The following is a 15000-nucleotide window of genomic DNA, read 5'->3' on the forward strand; positions in this document are numbered from 1 at the left end:
AGTGCATCACCAGGAGCTGTGCAATGTTGCAAGGGAGCAACCAAAGCAGGGAGAGGTCTCAGAGTAGCGTAGGTGTCACCGGCCATGGTTACCCATAGACAGGGTTAGTGGTCAGTGCCAACCCCACCCTACCATCATCCCCCTACTCCCCATATGCGGTACGAGGGTTTCTGAGATGTCAAGTATGGAATTATAAGATATAAAAAGTCAGCCCTAAGCTTTTTCTTATCGTTTATAACGGGTCATGTGGTTTGAGAAAATAAATTTCTCGTTTGATACTGTAGACATGAATAGCTGTTATTCTGTGTGACCTTTTCAAATAATGAAAGAAAGGAATACAGTGTGCTCTTTGTCAGTTGAAATGTCCTGCTCTGAGGTACTCGAATGTTCTACCCATGTACTCAAAAGTATCTCTTCCTAAATATTGTCTATTTTCTCAGTGGCTGCTAATATACCATACATGGGGACTTCTATGCCTATCCGATAATATTTCTACGATCATCGAGTACCCCAGAACAGGACAGTGTCTCCATCAGTCTCCCCTCCAGAGACTCTCCAGCAGCTCTCTCCCAAAGCTCTGCACACAGGCAACAGCTCTAGCACCTTAACTACTGGGAACGCTTGGAGGCACTTGTACTCGTTGGAACGCAGGAGGGAGAGATATATCATAATCTACGCTTGGAAAATCCTAGAAGGAATGGTCCCAAATCTGTACACAGAAATCACTCCCTACGAAAGTAAAAGACTGGACAGGCGATGCAAAATGCCCCCAATAAAAAGTAGGGGCGCCATTGGTACACTAAGGGAAAACACCATAAGTGTCCGGGGTCAAAGACTGTTCAACAGCCTCCCATCAAGCATTAGGGGAATTGCCAATAATCCCCTGACTGCCTTCAAGAGAGAGCTGGACAGATACCTAAAGTCAGTGCCGGGTCAGCCGGGCTGTGGCTCGTACGTTGGACTGCGTGCGGCCAGCAGTAACAGCCTAGTTGATCAGGCCCTGATCCATCGGGAGGCCTGGTCATGGACCGGGCCGCGGGGGCGTTGATCCCCGGAATAACCTCCAGGTAACCAGACTCTCTAACCTAGAACTCCGCACACAGGTCAGAGCTCTGCCCGAATCTGCTGCTCAGAGCTCTGCACACCTGCAGCAGCTCTGCTCGAATCTCTCTCTCAGCTGTTTCCTTGAGCTTGTATGGTCCTTCAAGCACCCTTCCCATTAGATGTACACCACGTGTTTTGACCTGACGCCGAGATCTGACGCCGTCAAGAACAAAAGACCTAAGACTTACGCCGAGAGGCGTGTCTGACAGCTATTTCCCAAGGCAAGGTGTGACCATTTACTGGTTAATTAGGTCTCCTTCAGAGACCTCACAAGCACAGTGACGTACATCACATGGTGATGGTAGTAGTAGTGGTGGTAGTGTTAGTAGTAGTGGTTGTGGTAGTAATGGTGGTGGTGGTAGTAGTAGTAGTGGTGGTGGTGGTAGTAATGGTAGTGATGGTGGTAGTAGTAGTGGTGGTGGTAGTAGTAGTAGTGGTGGTGGTAGTAGTGCTGGTGGTAGTGGTGGTGGTGGTAGAGGTGGTAGTAGTGGTGGAGGTAGTAGTAGCGGAGGTACCTGGTGACTAAGACAGACAGCTTCTCATTACTCTCCCCAGATGTGCTATTATTCCCCACACTAGCGTCCACCATTGTAATCACATTAGCGCCGCGCTGAGAGGAAACTTACCCGGAGAAACCTAGGGTGACTTGCGTGACTGTACAAACTCACCTTGTTCTAACATAACCTGGACATGCGCAAAAATATTATTGTATTGTGTGTATGGGGGAAGTTAAGTTTATTATGAATGTGTTTCTTGAAGATATCCTGGAACGATATACGGTATACACCGAGTGGTGTATATCTCAGTATGTACACTGGGTGGTATATAATTCTCGTTATGTACACTGGGTGGTATATAATTCTCATTATGTACACTGGATGGTGTATATCTCTCAGCATGTATACTGGATGGTGTATATCTCTCAGTATATGTCTCATCTACACTGAGTGGCATATATCTATGTATATGCTCAGTTAACTTTAATTCGAGTTTAAGATATAAGTATTTTTTCCTGGTGATGTAAATCTTAATGCCCTAATAATATATATATATATATATTTATATATATATATATATATATATATATATATATATATATATATATATATATATATATATATATATATATATATATATATATACCTAATATATACCGAAAAAGGTATCGTACGCCGGAGTAAGGTATCATACTCCGAAACAAGGTGTCGTACTTCGTAGCAAGGCATCGTAGCAAGAGCGCGTTACAAAGTTACTGCACACAAGGTTACGTCAGTATTGGTTATCCTATATAGAAAAATGCTTCTAGAGATCCAGTCGTCGTACCCAGGACAAGGTTGCTGGGTTTAACGTGCCAATAACTAATATTTATCTCAAATATCATTAATTTTTGCATAAGTTACCGAACGTGGAAGTACAAATTATGGCTCGGAAGCTGGTTATTAGTCTCGGGGCTACGGAGTTAAGATGTCTCTATTCATCAGCTAGAATGTCTTATGTAATGACTAAATTGTTGTACCCAGGGACTGACTCTTCGTACCCAGATGTAGTTTGAGTTTACTCTGTTTTTCACAGCCGTTTTCACTTATTTACCTTCGAATCTACCCAGTTATCTACCTACTATTTACCAATATTATATAGTATTCCATCTCGATTAAATGGTATCGCATTCTGTTGTGCCATAGACAACATAATCTGATCTCTTACTGTGTAATTGGCACAATAAGAGAATATTATTATTATTATTATTATTATTATTATTATTATTATTATTATTATTATAATCAAGGGGAAGCGCTAAACCCGGAGGATTATACAGCGCCTGGGGGGGGGGGATGTGAAAGGCATTCAGGCTTAATTCGGGGAACTGGAGCACAGATCCAATTCCCTAAATCAAGAGCCCCTCACCAACATCAAGGAACCTTCCATGAGGGGCAATAAGAGAACAGTGTGTGAACATCCCTGACCCAAGACTTCAAGCTGTTACCAGCAAGCATCACAAATATTGTTAAGTAAAAGGACACAAATGCAACTAATATGACATTTTATTGTGGCAACGTTTCGCTCTCCAGGAGCTTTGTCAAGCTGTTACCATTTTATTGTGGCAACGTTTCGCTCTCCAGGAGCTTTGTCAAGCTGTTACCATTTTATTGTGGCAACGTTTCGCTCTCCAGGAGCTTTGTCAAGCTGTTACCATTTTATTGTGGCAACGTTTCGCCACAATAAAATGTCACATTAGTTGCATTTGTGTCATTTTACTTAACATATTGTGGGTAATTCTACCAATGTTAATATCAGAAATATTGCCACAACAAGTGTAGAAGTCTTGAAGAGACTGGATCACTACCCCTGCCAAATGCCGGATCAACGAGGCTGTGATGGCTGTTTGGAAGCCAGCAAACCGCTCAAAGCCACAGCCTTTTTCTTAACAGGCAAAATTAACAGAGGAGTCTGGCCGCAAGCCTGGCCTTGAGGGTAGAAGACATCTCGAGACTAGTCACAGGCGCATCACGGGTATATATGACTGTCCGTCTCCATTATGACATCCTCAGAGTCACGGAGACCGTCAAGTATAAAGAAGAATTATGTAAAAAATGGGGATTTTTGATCGTGACTGTGGGCGTGGAAGTTGGTTTCGATCATAACCGTGGTGTGAAGGTCTCTTTAAATGTAATTTGTGGGGTGAAGGGTGGGCGTGAAGCCCACATGGAAGTGCAGTATGCTGGTGGGTGGGTGAGTGCCAGTGTTAATTGCACACGATGCCACAGGGCGGCCACACCACCTGTGTACTCTTGTGCGCATATTATGGTGCTCACATTGTACTCAACAAGTGCTCATTTTACTTGTAATCTGTAGAGCCTAATAAAGTCGGACTTGATAATTCTGTATAGAGCGAAACTTAACAAAAAGAGCTTGCTGTGTATCTGTATCTTACATCTTGACTATCTTGTATGCCATAATCATATCTCCACTAGTCCTCTCATTGTAGCTACACTGATCATACCAATGAGTCTGTCAGCTGTCTAAGCCTGCTTTATGAGGAGAGACCTCCATTGTGTTGCATAGTTCATAATTTTCTTGGCATGTTTGCCGCCAGCAGCAACATCCTGGTTGATCAGGCAAGTACCAGACGAGCCTGGTCAACCAGGCAGTGAGAGTAGGACAACTCTCGAAACCCGTCAAGTGTTTAAGGTATAGTGTGTTTGGGAGGGGAGGCTTTGTTTATTCTGGGTCAGTAACCTTCTTCACGAAGGATTTATGCAACTATTTCGTGAAAAAAGAATTCCATCGTTAGGAAATTATTATCTGATCTAGATATATCATTAATTCCAATATTGATGTCATTGCAATTTTGGCAACATGATGAGGGAGCTCTTCACACTAAAATACTAGTTGCTTTTTATTTACGAGTGCAAAGTAGTAGCAAAACACGATTAATGAAGACTTGGATCCTGTATCATTGTGCTTAATGACATTTTCAGCTCTAGAGGCCATGCGATACAATGATGTATCCGATACAGTGATACTGTATCGGATACAACATCCGATACAGTGATACTGTATCGGATGCTTTATTTTACTGCCTGTTATATAAATTTACGTTGTACATTATTATTATTGTTTATTATTATTATTATTATTATTATTATTATTATTATTATTACTCACAAAAGAGCTTAACTCACACGGGTCATTCAGTACAACTTAAGCCACAACTGCGGTGTTGTGAGATAGTGCCTCAACTGACTTCCCTTCCAAGGTCAAGCTGGTACATGGTCAGTTATAAAGTGGCTGCATGTAGTCACATCTGAGAGTATTGTACCCAGAATTGCCCCGGGACAACACTGAGGTATTAGTCTGTGCAATTGTCGAACCCAGAGGATTGGTCGGTTGGTCCGTCGCTGGAAACCATGTTTTACCAGGGAAATTAGTTCCAGGATGTTAGATTCCATGTCATGGGCTGGTTCTATATGGCTGTGGTTGGTGATTTTTGACAGTGGGTGTTAGTGATGGTGGCAGTGGTGGTGAGGGGGGAGAGTTATGGTGGTGGGTGGTGGTAGTGGTGATAGTCTAGCAGAGCTGGTTTGGTATGTAATCTTAAATTTGTCTTGGTGTGTGTATACCAGGGTGATGTGTGTGTGTTTGTACTCACCTACATGTGATTGCAAGGGTCGATTCATAGCTCATCTGTGTGTGTGTGTGTGTGTGTGTGTGTGTGTGTGTGTGTGTGTGTGAGTGAAATAAGCTTTGCAGTGCTTATCGAGCACAGTTCCAACTCATTAGCTCTGGGACGAGTCTAGTTTCTAATCTCTTGAAGTTACGAGCTTCCGAACCTGCTTGATGAGGCGTGGGCTCCACAGTGTTGCGTGTACTGGTGGTAGGTCCAGCCTCTGCTAATCACTAGACAATGAGCAGGAAAGTTAGTTTATTAACTTAAGTCCTATGAACTACACGAGAGTCATTAAGGCTGTTCGTCACCTGTACATTACTCGTCAGGGATACTTTAATTCCTAAAATAGGGACTGAAGTAAACCCAACGAATTATACCGAGACATACAGTACTTGGTGTATATATCTTGATTAATCATACTTACCTAATTTGCTTATATTCCCAGTTCCCTTAACAGCATACTAAATATTGGGGTGGTGTTTTTAGATTAAATTCGGTTAGTTATGACTAGAAACTAGTTTTTTCGATGTGGGGAAACAATGACAATAAAATTAGTGCTAGTATAGTAGTAATAGTAGGAGACTATTAGTACTACTAGTGATAGTATAGTAGTAGTAGGTTTGTAGTTGTAGTAATTGTAATAATACAGTAACAGGTATAATTAATACCATTAACAGTAATGTAAATGGTATCAATATCAGTAGTGACAGTAGTTGTAGTAAGACGGTTAAGGTGGGGTAGTTTTGTTGTCAGTGAACACTCCCAAGACCACACCCAAACCACAACCATCACTACTAGTACTACCAACTACAACCATCACCACCACTACCAACTACAACCATCACCACCACTACCAACTACAACCATCACCACCACTACCAACTGCAACCATCACCACCACTACCAACTACAACTATCATCACCACTACCACTACCAACTACAGTCACCATCACTGCTTCACAAGGCTGCCATCACCATGTGAGGCAAAGATCAGACGTCCTCGGCCATTGGTCCTGGACCCTTAATTCACTGTCCATGTCAGCAACTCTCTCTCTCTCTCTCTCTCTCTTTCTCTCTCTCTCTCTTTCTCTCTCTCTCTTTCTCTCTCTCTCTCTCTCTCTCTCTCTCTCTCTCTCTCTCTCTCTCTCTCTCTCTCTCTCTCTCTCTCTCTCTCTCTCTCTCTCTCTCTCTCTCTCTCTCTCTCTCACACACACACACACACACACACACACACACAGCTCGCCTTTGTCATGTCATTTAATACAAGTACAATGGAGCAGGAAGGATAATCTTGTAAGTATAATAGCATCTTGAGTTATAGACTGACTTACTGAGTGTAAGCTGCTCGAGTATCAAGTGGCACTCGACTTGAGTGCTAAATGCATAAGTTTGCTCAGTGTTGAAGCCTAAGATTGTGTGTTCCAGGGTGTAGGATTGTTTAATATTGAGCAACACAGTGTTGCAACACTTTCCTCGGGTGACACTAGATGGTGCTCAGATTAGTTCCACGCGTGTTAGCTCATACATTCTCCAGATATTAAGATCCTCCAGTGTTAAATCTCAAGCTGCTTCAGCATCATGTCGTTTAGCTCAAGCGTTATACATTTCCGCATGAGCGTTATGTTCTGTTTGAATGTTAGGTCGTGGAGATTGGACGTTAGGTACATTCTCTTGTTTGAGTTTATCAGTCCGGTGGTTGTTTTTCACTTTTCTTCGAGAGATGAGCCAGAAATACCTCTGTCTGACTCATCGTAATACTGTTTATTTTTAGAAAGTGACATTTTACTTGAAGACATTGTTAGGAAGGATGTCACAGATTGAAGTGTTTTGAGGATGTGTGATTTCCTAAGTATTTACATGGAGCATAAAGTCTTAATTTAGTTGATGGGTTAACTTTCTGTGGATGGCTGTGTTTTTCTTTCGTTGATGTATCACACGGCTTGCAACAGCCCCTCCCTGCCTCCCGGCTGGTGTTGCTTATTAAATTGCAAAGTGTGTGATGTCGTCAGTACAATAAGACGCAGAAACCAGTACCTAGAAGGCCCGAAGTCATTGCAGTATTCTCACTTTGTATTACTTCTCTTTCTCGTGTTTAGCAACTTTACCCCCCCCCCCCTCACAGTTTGCGTTATGTTCCCTCACCTTCAGTAGTATTTCACTTTCTCACTGTTAGGGGCGAAGCCTCCATACATTCAGCAGTAGGTGGGAGGCGTCCCGGTATAGAATTTTATTAAGCCATGTGTGATACTTCTACACAGATAAGAACTTTGTCTGACTAGAAGCATGTTCTGCACCGTGTGTATCTTCTTCACTATTGTTGGCAGTATACCATTTGGATCTAACATAGGAGTTCTCTGGGCTAAGCCTCGTGTGTGTACTACCAACAGTCACGTCACATTACCCACCAGAGTTGCGTATCTCCTTTTAGATCACGATTTATCAGTCTCCCGGGAAATCTCTGGGTTGTTTGAATGCTTAACAAAAGCTTCCTGGGCTTGCATGTTGGTCGTGCATGTGAGCATCACGGTAGAACGCTTCTTATTCAGTTTTTTTTATTTGTTGCAAGGGTCGTCATTATTCAAAGATGGGGTAGTTGCTGTAGTTGCACATCTACTTTTTGCGGTATAAGGGCCATTGTTTAATAATTCCCTTGAATTTGCTACCTAATATCTAGTTATGTAGAATAGTGTTCAACAGTTGTAGTGCTTTGTGTAACCTAAATATTTCATTGGCTCTTAGAGTTGAATAACAAAGAATGTTCAAGTTGAAAAATAGTCAGGACCGTGAGCTGCAGGATGCTTGACTCATGACGAACGTTCTTTAAAATACGGTATGACCTCGAAGCTTATATATTTTTTTTTTTTGCAGTTGATAGGTCAGCATTATGAAGTAAGCGTTTCTTTCACGGTTCAGAGACTGTATTGAGTAGCCAGTCAGACTCGCATTGTGTAATTATTATTATTTCTTCAGTCGGCTGTGATAACTATCATGTTTGTTTTTGTGGTGGCTACCTTCTGTATGTTGTTGGTAACCTTCTGGTGAGCTCGTCTCCGGGGGTGTCGCTAGCTACCTGAGGCCCTACACGCCTCTAATAATGTGGGCCCTTCAATAATGAGCCTACACAGTGTCTTCATTCTACTACAGGAGTGAGCAAAATTGTAGATAGCAGAAGCTGATTGACAGATCACATCTTTACGTCTCTACTGCTTCTAATGTCTTCAGTTTTAGTCACTTCCGTATTCGACTGAAGAAGCCCACAGTGTAGATGAAGCGTTTTAGAAATAGATACCTAACTGTTATAAATGTGTCTTACCCATCAACTGTGGGACCTGTGTGTCACACTACACGAGAGGGTCGCCACTCACCTGGCATCCTGATACCTGGTTATGTGTGCATCACTACATCAGAGGGTCGTGTGTTGATCTTTCCCCACTTTTGTTTGCATTGGCCTGCACCCGTTTATTTACTCACCCCTATTTATAAGCATTTACTCACACCTCTAAGAGTAGCACCACGGCATAGTCTGTGTAGGTTTATCGCAACTGACACCCACAACCATTACCATCTCCATTTCATGAGTTAAGGGTTCGCACTTCAGATACTGTATGAGCACAGTCCTCCTTATTAGATCATTAATTTATTAATAGTTTATTACCTCTGTCACTTCCTTAGCTATCAGAACTTTGGCCCAGGTCCTTGAATCCATTATGTGCCTTTGTAATATTTTGACCACCATCCACAGGTTGGGTAAGGAGTGCATAATAGAGCTATGTAACTAAACTTTGCAATCGCCTGGCCAGGAACATCGGAGTGAGAGAGTGCAGTGCAGCTTCAGTAATGAGTGGTAGGAGTTTGGTATTGGCAGCGACGGGTGGGGTGGCCAGACTACGCCTTTATCTCTAGCCTTACATGAGTTTACTCCTGATTGTATCTTCTCCTGACACGTACACGAAACTTGCTCTCAGATAGCAGGTCGGTGGGAGGCACTGGCTTAGGATAACTCCATCCTTGCTGTGAAAATGTTTCTGAAGAGTTTTAAAATTTGATCACTGACATTGTTGACAGACTGGCTGTTGGAGACTTCTGCTTGGGAAGTTTTACCCTGTAATTCACGATTCTTCTGTTCAGGACTTTATTACATATAAAGCAAGTTACATTACTGATTGGACTTGATTGCTTATGAAATAACACAAGTTACTGTTTCGACTTGTTTACCTCGAAAGTAAGATACATTACTGGTGGACTTTATGGTTTATAAAATTACTGATTGGACTTGATTACTTATACAGTAAAGTACGTCGCTGGTTAGACTTAAGAATACTTCTAAAGTAGGACGTTATTGGTTGGGTCAAGAAATGAATGTCATTAAATGAGACAGAATTGTGTGATACAAATAATTATGAAGAGATTTTAATGCAGAACTTGTAATTATCCCACAGTATAAAATATTGATAAGACATTGCAGTCGTAAATTAACGTATATTGTGTTTAAATTTAAAATGTTTTTTCTTGGTAAATTACGAAGCTTGAATAAGCCCGGTATATTGAATTATTTGGCGAGTTCATTCCTCGAGATCATAATCTCAGCTGTTAATAAATAGGAATATCTGTACACTGACACTCTTTGTCAAGTTGGGTGAGTGCGGATACTGGACACGGTTCACTCGTGCAGCCCTCAGGCAAGTGTAAGGATTAAAAGAGCGCCCGTGCACACTTCAGGCGAGTGCAGAGACTGAGGCGAGTGCAGAGACTGAACATAGCACTCGTGCACACCTCAGGTGAGTGTCGAGACTGAACATAGCACTCGTGCACATCTCAGGTGAGTGTCGAGACTGAACATAGCACTCGTGCACACCTCAGGTGAAGGCAGACACTGAACAAAGAGCACACTCGTGCACACCTCGGGTTTTTGCCTCGCCCCAAGCTCAAGTTGAGCACCTCCGTCACCAGCTCCCAAGGACGGTGACAGTGTGAGCCACGGACACACGACCAATGTGCTGGCCCGCCTCCAGCAGGTGTGTAATTACCTATCTGTAATTGTCTGCTTGTAGGTACAGGAGAGCCACGGTCGAGGTGTTCCCTCCTCTGTACTCAAGAGTCGTTGTTCGTGTGTGGGTCGTTCCTAGCCCTGCCTCTTCACTTTTACATTGGTCGGCATTTCTGTTTTCTGGTTTCTTGGGAGCTATCATAATTATTCTTGAAACTGTGTATGGTGTTTTTCTCCAACAACACCTCATCCAGACTAAAAATATTTTAATAAGGCACAATGTGCGGTTTATTACACTTCGCAATGGTTCATCTATCAGGGATTTTATCACCTCTCTAGAATTTTAAGTGAGAAGACATTTCGTTCCTGGTGGACGAAACTTCCTCTCAATAAAATCCCTTAAACTTGTTGGTAAATTCTGTTGTTGATATTCATAAAAAAAACGTATTTTCTGTCATTCATCCAACAGTAATATACCTGTAGTTGTTTTCAAGGGTTTTTCTAACCTCGCAGCCCGGCCTAACTTTTGATTATCTGACAGCTTAACCAGGCTGTTGATGCTAGTGCAGATTGAAGAATCTGTGAGCAAAATTGTTGTGCTTAATTGTGACTACTGTACTAAACTTTTCGCTAACATTATTCTGCACTTCCTCCCTTATCGCTCGGTTTTTATCTTCCAATTATGTCCACTCGCCACTGTCTCTGTATTTCAGTCTTCTCTGTTCAGTTCTCTGAGTGTCATACACGTTACTGTCATCCTGGTCGATAGGCCTAAAAGGAAACTAAGCTGCAAAAATCATTGTAAAATGAAACTAAAAAAATAATCTTATTTAAAAAGTAAGCTTCAAAAATCATTGTAACTCTTGTAGCAAAGGTAGACTTGTAAAACTGTTAGCCAAAAGCTCTTACATTCTGCCTTAGACTAATAGTAACTCATGAGTAAGAAAAAGTAAGATTTTTCAAGAAAAGGGAAGAAAATCAGACGTGAGATCAGAACAGTAGGAGGCGAGAAAACAGATAAGGTGAAGTAAAGTCACGTGTGTTCTTCAAATTAAAACAAATCTAGACTAATGCCTAATGTTGTGTTGCTGCCATATCTGTTTTGCGGGTTTATTGTGAATTGTTTGGGAATGCAGTTAAGATTTTAGTGCTCCACAATACTCGGCTCATTATACAATAATTTCAACTAGGCGAATCATTGTAACAGGGCGATTGAGCAGAGTTGCTGACCCCAAACAAAACATTCAACAACCTGATAACAAAAACTATCCATTATAGCCCACGACCTCAACGACGCATTGTCAACAAGATGACTTGAGTAAATTTGCTGAGAAAGACGAAGCATTTTACACCCTGGAGCGAAATGCCTCGTCATAACTCATAAAGTAAAGGAGATTCTACAAGGCAGTCAGATGAGATCTCAATATCTGTCGGCTTCTCGTTATTACTACCATTGTATCTGATACTCATGATGATACATAAAATTTTATAGATCCCTGGCGCCTCGTAATTTGGAGTTAGGATGCAGTTCCACGCCATACCATCATGTTCTTTCTTTTTAAAGAGGACGTTCTCATTCGAATGCAATTTAGGTGATGTTTCCATTATGGTCGAATCTCTTTTTATTGGCTCGAGTCGTTTGATATTCCCGAGGGCTCGTTAGAAGGGCATTGAGGCGGACCGCTTCAAAAGCTACGATTTCTTCAAAGCTCTTCCATATATGTTTTTTAATGGTGTATTTCATGAAGGTAAAGAGTTGATGCTGGAAGTGTTCGAAGTCGACGTTTCGGAGCAGTTTGAAGCTTTTCTGTCATAATTGAAATTTTAGCTGCAATTTGATATAGATAACTAGGTTAGATTAGGTAAGGTTTGTCAAGAAACAGGACAAGTGTTTCCTGACGTTGATCTTAGTCATACGATAACTCGCAGCTAGAGCGTTTGGTCATCTGACCGAGGCCTTCCACTGGCTTAACGGTCTACCCCCCCCCCTTTAAAAATTATCGAATTAGATTCAGTACCAGTACGATAACATTCATATGTAGGTAACTGAATTAATATTGCAGTGTGTAGAATGTGTGCCAGTCTTCACTACGTGTCAGGCTGTGTCAGTCTTCACTACGTGTCAAGCTGTGTCAGTCTTCACTACGTGTCAGGCTGTGTCAGTCTTCACTACGTGTCAGACTGTGTCAGTCTTCACTACGTGTCAAGCTGTGTCAGTCTTCACTACGTGTCAAACTGTGTCAGTCTTCACTACGTGTCAAACTGTGTCAGTCTTCACTACGTGTCAGACTGTGTCAGTCTTCACTACGTGTCAGACTGTGTCAGTCTTCACTACGTGTCAGGCTGTGTCAGTCTTCACTACGTGTCAGGCTGTGTCAGTCTTCACTACGTGTCAAACTGTGCCAGTCTTCACTACGTGTCAAACTGTGTCAGTCTTCACTACGTGTCAAACTGTGTCAGTCTTCACTACGTGTCAAACTGTGTCAGTCTTCACTACGTGTCAAACTGTGTCAGTCTTCACTACGTGTCAAACTGTGTCAGTCTTCACTACGTGTCAAACTGTGTCAGTCTTCACTACGTGTCAAACTGTGTCAGTCTTCACTACGTGTCAAACTGTGTCAGTCTTCACTACGTGTCAGGCTGTGTCAGTCTTCACTACGTGTCAGGCTGTGTCAGTCTTCACTACGTGTCAAACTGTGTCAGTCTTCACTACGTGTCAAACTGTGTCAGTCTTCACTACGTGTCAAACTGTGTCAGTCTTCACTACGTGTCAAACTGTGTCAGTCTTCACTACGTGTCAAACTGTGTCAGTCTTCACTACGTGTCAAACTGTGTCAGTCTTCACTACGTGTCAAACTGTGTCAGTCTTCACTACGTGTCAAACTGTGTCAGTCTTCACTACGTGTCAAACTGTGTCAGTCTTCACTACGTGTCAAACTGTGTCAGTCTTCACTACGTGTCAAACTGTGTCAGTCTTCACTACGTGTCAGGCTGTGTCAGTCTTCACTACGTGTCAAACTGTGTCAGTCTTCACTACGTGTCAGGCTGTGTCAGTCTTCACTACGTGTCAAACTGTGTCAGTCTTCACTACGTGTCAAACTGTGTCAGTCTTCACTACGTGTCAAACTGTGTCAGTCTTCACTACGTGTCAAACTGTGTCAGTCTTCACTACGTGTCAAACTGTGTCAGTCTTCACTACGTGTCAGGCTGTGTCAGTCTTCACTACGTGTCAAACTGTGTCAGTCTTCACTACGTGTCAGGCTGTGTCAGTCTTCACTACGTGTCAAACTGTGTCAGTCTTCACTACGTGTCAGGCTGTGTCAGTCTTCACTACGTGTCAGGCTGTGTCAGTCTTCACTACGTGTCAAACTGTGTCAGTCTTCACTACGTGTCAAACTGTGTCAGTCTTCACTACGTGTCAGGCTGTGTCAGTCTTCACTACGTGTCAAACTGTGTCAGTCTTCACTACGTGTCAAACTGTGTCAGTCTTCACTACGTGTCAGGCTGTGTCAGTCTTCACTACGTGTCAGGCTGTGTCAGTCTTTACTACGTGTCAAACTGTGTCAGTCTTCACTACGTGTTAAACTGTGTCAGTCTTCACTACGTGTCAGGCTGTGTCAGTCTTTACTACGTGTCAAACTGTGTCAGTCTTCACTACGTGTCAGGCTGTGTCAGTCTTTACTACGTGTCAAACTGTGTCAGTCTTCACTACGTGTTAAACTGTGTCAGTCTTCACTACGTGTCAGAGTCGTCGTGTCTTGCTGCCTGTGTTTTTTTTTTTTTTTTTTGGTTTTAGGAAAAATTTACCAGTAAAACAGAATCCATCCAACTCGAGACTTCTTAGTAAAATTATCTTAGAAATTTACTCGCAAACAAATAGTGATGAATATTTATTTGTAAAACTCTTGTTAGACTTGTATCCGTAAAATTTTATTAGATTTGTTAATAAAAAAATTAGACTTTTACTACACTTTTATTTATATGACTTTTATTTAGAGAGATACATAATTCAACAACTCCACTGACTTGGGCATCCCTTATGCAACATTGTACCCCCGTGTGGACACTGTAAATTGTACCCCCGTGTGGATATTGTAAATTGTACCCCCGTGTGGATATTGTAAATTGTACCCCCGTATAGACACTGTAAATTGTACCCCCGTGTAGACACTGTAAATTGTACCCCCGTGTGGACACTGTAAATAGTACCCCCGTGTGGACACTGTAAATTGTACCCCCGTGTGGACACTGTAAATTGTACCCCGTGTAAACACTGTAAACTGTAGATTGTAGACCGTGTGGACTTCCCAAAGCACAGAATGACCACAATTATTTATAATGGATTAGCTTCCGCTCTCTGCCGGCCTGTGATGTTGGCACATTTCGTTTTTCCAGTGCTCAGATGTGTCCTTCCAGTGCTCAACCGTGTCCTTCCAGTGCTCAACCGTGTCCTGGTCTTAAATATGTCCTTCCAGTTCTCACATATGTGCAAGCGGTGGGCAGTTTGTGCCTGGTGGGTGTATCAGGTGGGCACACACCCGCCATTTTCATGGCCCTGTAAAATGCATATCTTGTTTTCTTTATTAGGTTAAAGGCATATAGCACTTGTGTAACACCTGAACGTCTTTGCAAGCCTACAGGTTGATGAGTGAGACACCTGTGCCACATCTGGGTATTCCTGTTTAAGACGCTTGTTTAAAAATCTTTGTTGTTCATTTGAACTGGCTCGGGGTATAATTT

This window comes from Cherax quadricarinatus, chromosome 13 (genome assembly GCF_038502225.1).
Source record: "Cherax quadricarinatus isolate ZL_2023a chromosome 13, ASM3850222v1, whole genome shotgun sequence".
NCBI lineage: Eukaryota > Metazoa > Arthropoda > Malacostraca > Decapoda > Parastacidae > Cherax > Cherax quadricarinatus.